Below are 6,350 nucleotides of genomic sequence, written 5' to 3'. Positions count from 1 at the left end.
GCCAATGCGACAACGAACACCTGCAAAATGTTAGCCTAACTATTTACAATAGGCAAGACATGGAAGCAACCTGAATGTCCATCGACAGATGAATGAATAAATAAGATGTGGTATATATACACAATGGAATACTACTCAGCCATAAAAAAGAATGAAATAATGCCATTTGCAGCAACGTGGATGGACCTAGAGATGATCACACTCAGTGAAATAAGTCAGAAAGAGAAAGACAAACATCATATGGTATCACTTATATGTGGAATCTAAAATATGACACAAATGAACTTATTTACAAAACAGAAACAGATTCACAGACATAGAAAACAAACTTATGGTTACCAAAAGAGAAAGGGGGGAGGGATAAATTAGGAGTTTGGGATAACTAGCTACAAACTACCATATATAAAATAGATAAACAACTAGGTCCTATTGTATAGCACAGGGAACTATATTCAATATCCTGTAATAAACCATAATGAAAAAGAATATGTGTGTGTGTATATATATATATATATATATATATAATTGAATCACCGTGCTGTACACCAGAAACTAACACAACATTGTAAATCAACTATACTTCAATTTTTAAAAAATGTCAGCCTACCCTACCATACAATACCCTGTCAGCTACACTCTCTAACATTCCAGTCAGAAGCACAGAAGCTACCCACTTAGTGAGCTAGACATGGAGGGCTTGGTGAGCATTAATGCTTGAGAGAGAGGGAAATGTAATCCAGAGCCAACAACTGGAGCACCAGAAAGAAATGCTGCTGCAGTCGCTAAATTCAAAGTAAATAATGTATGAGGGAGGTACAAACACACACACACACACACACACACACACACACACACACACACACAGAATATTCCCTTATCTCTTGTAATTACCTATCTAGCTAATTCAACTACACAGAAATAGGAAATTACAAGGAAAAAAAAACCCTAAGCAATCAAAATAGATGGTGTCAAGTTCATGCATAAAGCTCATACACCTTACTCATAGAAACGAGCCTCATTCAGGTCCACATTCAGAATTTGTGTATTCTAACTTGAATTGCTGTTCCCACAAACTTAGTTATCTGGGTGCCATATTAAAAAAAAAAGAAGAAAGAAGAAAGGAGGAGGAGGAGGAGGAGGAGGTGGAGGAGGAGGAGGGGAGGAGGGGGAGGGGAGGGGGAGGAGGAGGAGGAGGAGAAGGAGAAGGAGAAGGAGAAGAAGAAGAAGAAGAAAATAATGGCTGCAAGTTTGAAGGGGAGACTGGTAGAAAGAGACACAATGACTGGGAAAGAAAAGACATAATAACTTAAAATGGGAAACCCAAGTTAGTATTCAAAAGATACAGTAATGGCAGGCCATTTAAGGGATCAAAGCCCCTTAATGACATTAGTAGGGCCTGAAGACTCAGCACCACCACGGCTGGTCATGGTGATCCTAACGCATCCAAAACATCTGGACCATGTTCAGAATTCCCAAGTGAAGGAATCAAAGAGGAGAGAAATACTTCATTAAAAATTGCCATCAAACAATTAACACAAACAAAATGTTGACATGCATACAATTTTCCTCTAAATGGAAAGCTTCTTTAACTGGACCATATCATTTCCTTATAATGTCAGCACATTTACTGGTGATTATCCTGAAGAATCTTTGCAATGCACCACAGTAAGAACTTGCACGTAAGGCAACAGCATGCAAATTAAGACAGTCAGAAAAGATACAGAGATAGGTTTTACAGTTTGCTCTCTAGGCAAGGTTAATGGAGAGGCTGAATGTGATTAAGAAGGTCATAAATGATGACTTTAGATACAAAAGCCCTGAAGTGATGAGAACATTATCAAAGCTCTGAAGTCATAATCAAAATCCTTCTTATATATAAAGAGATGCTATCTCTAAAACTTAAATCCCTGGACCTGTTTGCTTATGATTTCTTGAGATTGCAGAACCAACACCTAGGTTCTCAAGGGATGCTTGAAAGTCTCTGGAAGACAGCAATCTTCCACAAAATCCAGTTCCATGCTGTTTCAGTGTGAAGGAATCCCACGTGGGGTGCTTGCTGTTATACCAGCACCTTTAAAGGTAGGTGAGCAAATGAAACAGCCAGAAGAGTTCTGGGGTGCGGGCTTGGCTGAACGAATCTCCTTACTTCACACTTCAAGCTGGCTGAGAAGCAGGAAGCAATACGGTGCTTGTTTTGTGCCACCAGGGCCAGGAAGCTCAACAAATTCTAATATGTATACACATTTAGCTGAGTCCACAGTGTAAATGCTCTCTATTTCCTCCTAGAGGCGCAGAATATTGATTCGACTGCTATCCCTGGGCAGAGAAACAGAATTAAGATTTCATCTATTTGCCTTTGTACAGAAATCCTTTCCATGCAATGGGGCATGAAGGAATCACCTACACAAGCAGGGCCTGGTTGTGTTTATCTTTCCGTCTCAGATACTTATATTTTCCCTATACACATATGTGTTCCCTAAACACATATCCTATATATCTGTATATATATATCATAGCTTCCCTCATGACTACATTGAACTGAAAGAAGCTGGAATGAGGTGATGGAAGATCCCCTTACAGAAATCCCTACTGTCAACAGCATCTCTTACTGAGTCATTTACTCCTCTAACTGCCTAGAAAATGGCCTCTTCCAGTGAACAAAATGGCATCTCAAGTTGCTTGGGAAATCTAATGCACCTACTTCTACCAGGCAATTTGTTCTATTTCCATATGCAGCATTAGGCCTTATTATCCTTAATTCCACACCCACATGGGTTGTTACCCAGGCAACAATATTCCTGGATCACAGATTGGTCAAGCCAAAATTTCCATCCATCTCTGTGAATCAAATGGGTGGTTAATATGATCAAATATACCGAAAGTGATTTTCAAACAGTTATAAAAGGAAGTTTGTAAAAAGCAGCTAGAATCTCAGTGGTCAAAAGCAAGGTTGATGTGCGTGGGGAAGTGTTTAGGCAGTTGCGAGGCATAAGGAGAAGGTCTCTACAAATCAGCTTAGTCTCCCCAATTCAAGTAGCAACAGAGAAGGTGCTGGAGGTTGTCTGGGGACTTTGTTCTGTCCCTTAGAGGAAAACGCATGATGTCCTATCCATTAGGGATCTCCCAGAAGCAGATCCTGAGTCAAGGATTTGGGTATGAGTAGATTTTTGGGGAGAGGATTCCAGGTAGGCAGAAAAGGGAAAGGAGCCAACAAAAGATTAATGAACCAGTTATTGCTATGGGAAACTGGGGCACAATCCCACTGGAAACCCTCTAGAAAGAGTATGGAACACAATTCAGAATCGTCTGAATGACGGCAAGGAAGCTGAGGTATTTATCCTGTCTTAGTTGAGGGTCGCTCCCATGCACGAACTCCCAGGCATTTTCAGGAATTTTCCTAACTTCTCTGTGCTTCAGTCTCCTCATCTGTAAAATATGGTTAATACTAATTCCTACACTGGGATTGTTGTGAGAATTAAATGAGATGGTCTTTATAATGTGCTTAATATAATGCCTAGCACATCCAAAGCAGTCACTAAATGGGGAGTTGGACGAAGAGGAGAGCTTGAGTGGGTTTGTAGACTAAGGGTATGGAGACTGCGTAAAGTGAGATGTTTAATGATAAACTTGGAAAATGACATCCTCAAGGGAGAGAAAGGGGATGGAGTCAGGAAGCAATAGCATTATATTCACTAGGGAATTCTGTTTAAAACTAATAATAATTTATCCTACTGTATTTTTTTTTAAAAAGAAGATGTTGTTCTGTGCGAGGGCTTCCTCTAGTTGTGGCAAGCGGGGGGCCACTCTTCATCACGGTGCGCGGGCCTCTCACTATCACAGCCTCTCTTGTTGCGGAGCACAGGCTCCAGATGCGCAGGCTCAGTAGTTGTGGCTCACGGGCCTAGTTGCTCCGCGGCATGTGGGATCGTCCCAGACCAGGGCTCGAACCCGTGTCCTCTGCATTAGCAGGCAGATTCTCAACCACTGCGCCACCAGGGAAGCCCCAATCCTTTATAATTAGCTGTTTATGGGACTTCCCTGGCGGTCCAGTGGTTGGGACTCCACTTCCACTTCAGGGGGCGCGGGTTCCATCCCTGGCCAGGGAACTAAGATCTCGCATGCCACGTGGTGCGGCAAAAAAAAACCCCAAAAAACCCCAGCTGTTTATGGGTCTAAATTTCCCCACGAGACTCAACTCCTCCATGAACCTATACTTGTTGAGTTCAACCTACATGTCAGACACTGTTCTAGGCACTAAAGTCATGAACCAAGTGCCCTCACAAAGCTTATGGTGGAGTTGGAGGGAGACAGGCATAAATAAAGACATACATAAGAGGAAAGGCATCCATGAGAGCAGGAAACAAGAGGATGAGGGCACCAGAGTGGAGGATGACGATGATCAGGGAAGGCTTTGCTGATAATCTGACACTTGAGCAGAGACCTGATGAAAGTGGAGGAAGGGGTCATATGGATATCCTGGAAGGAGCATTCCAGACAGAGGAGATAGCGAAAATAAAAGCCTTGAGGCAGTAGGAGCATCACTGAAGAGTGTGAGGAAGAGAGTGGAGGCCAGTGGGGTGGCCAGTGGGGCTGGACTGGAGAGAGCAACTGGGTAGCTGTCTGAGCTAAGGTCCAAGAGGTAGCAGGATGGTGAGGTCATGTAACACAGGGGTGGAGGGCGTGGGGGAGTGGGGTGGGAGGGGATCTCAAAGTCCAATGCACAATACAATCGCATGGGATGCTTTGAAAAATCCTGAATGCCAGGCTGCATCACAAACAAGTTTAATCCAGATCTGGGGGTGGGACCCAGGCATCAGATCCCCAGGTAACTGATGTGTGGCAAAATATGAGAACCACTGACCTAGGTCTTTGAAGGCTATTTTACAAACTCTGGCTTTTTCTCTGGGAAAGAAAGCCATTGGAGGGTTTTGAGCAGAGAAAGGACATGATTTATAATTTAAAAGGCTCACTCTGGCTGCCTTATGTAGGGTAGACTAGAGGAGAGAGGTGAGTGACACAGCTAGGCCAGTTAGGAGGCAAAACACTGTCTTAATGATTTTTTTGTATCCCCAGTGCCTGAGACATTACGGAAGTAAAATTAATATCCCGAAGACATTCCCTCTGCCTGAAACCTCTTCCCCCAGATACATGCATGGTTTATCACCATAGTTCCTTCATAGGGTTGCCAGATAAAATTCAGGATGTGCAGTTACACTTTAATTATGGATAAACAATGAAAAAGTTGCAGTACTGCATGAGACATACTCATACTAAAAAATTATTAGTTGTTTATCTGATATTCGAATTTAACTGGACACCCTGTAATTGTATTTGTTAAATCTGGCAACCCTACCTTTAGGACTTACTCAGAGAAGGCTCTCCCTGATTATCAAATATAAAAATGAAGCACCCTCCCTCCACAATTCTCTAGCTCCTTTACTCCACTTCATTTATTTTCAAAGTGCTAATCATTATCTGACATGATATACATTGACTTGTTTCTCACTTGTCTCCCCCACTAGAATGTGGGCTATCTTCAACAAGTGGTGCTGGGAGAACTGGACAGGCACATGTAAAAGTATGAAATTAGAACACTCCCTAACACCATACACAAAAATAAACTCAAAATGGATTAAAGACCTAAATGTAAGGCCAGACACTATCAAACTCTTAGAGGAAAACATAGGCAGAACACTCTATGACATAAATCACAGCAAGGTCCTTTTTGACCCACCTCCTAGAGAAATGGAAATAAAAACAAAAATAAACAAATGGGATCTAATGAAACTTCAAAGCTTTTGCACAGCAAACGACACCATAAACAAGACCAAAAGACAATCCTCAGAATGGGAGAAAATATTTGCAAATGAAGCAACTGACAAAGGATTAATCTCCAAAATTTACAAGCAGCTCATGCAGCTCAGTATCAAAAAAACAAACCACCCAATCCAAAAATGGGCAGAAGACCTAAATAGACATTTCTCCAAAGAAGATATACAGATTGCCAACAAACACATGAAAGGATGCTCAACAACATTAATCATTAGAGAAATGCAAATCAAAACTACAATGAGATATAATCTCACACCTGTAAGAATGGCCATCATCAAAAAGTCTACAAACAATAAATGCTGGACAGGGTGTGGAGAAAAGGGAACCCTCTTGCACTGCTGGTGGGAATGTAAATTGATACAGCCACTATGGAGAACAGTATGGAGGTTCCTTAAAAAACTACAAATAGAACTACCATATAACCCAGCAATCCCACTACTGGGCATATACCCTGAGAAAACCATAATTCAAAAAAGAGTCATGTACCAAAATGTTCATTGCAGCTCTATTTACAATAG

Source organism: Leucopleurus acutus, assembly GCF_964270905.1.
Source record: "Leucopleurus acutus genome assembly, chromosome: X".
NCBI lineage: Eukaryota > Metazoa > Chordata > Mammalia > Artiodactyla > Delphinidae > Leucopleurus > Leucopleurus acutus.
Note: the sequence above shows the minus strand (reverse complement) of the source record.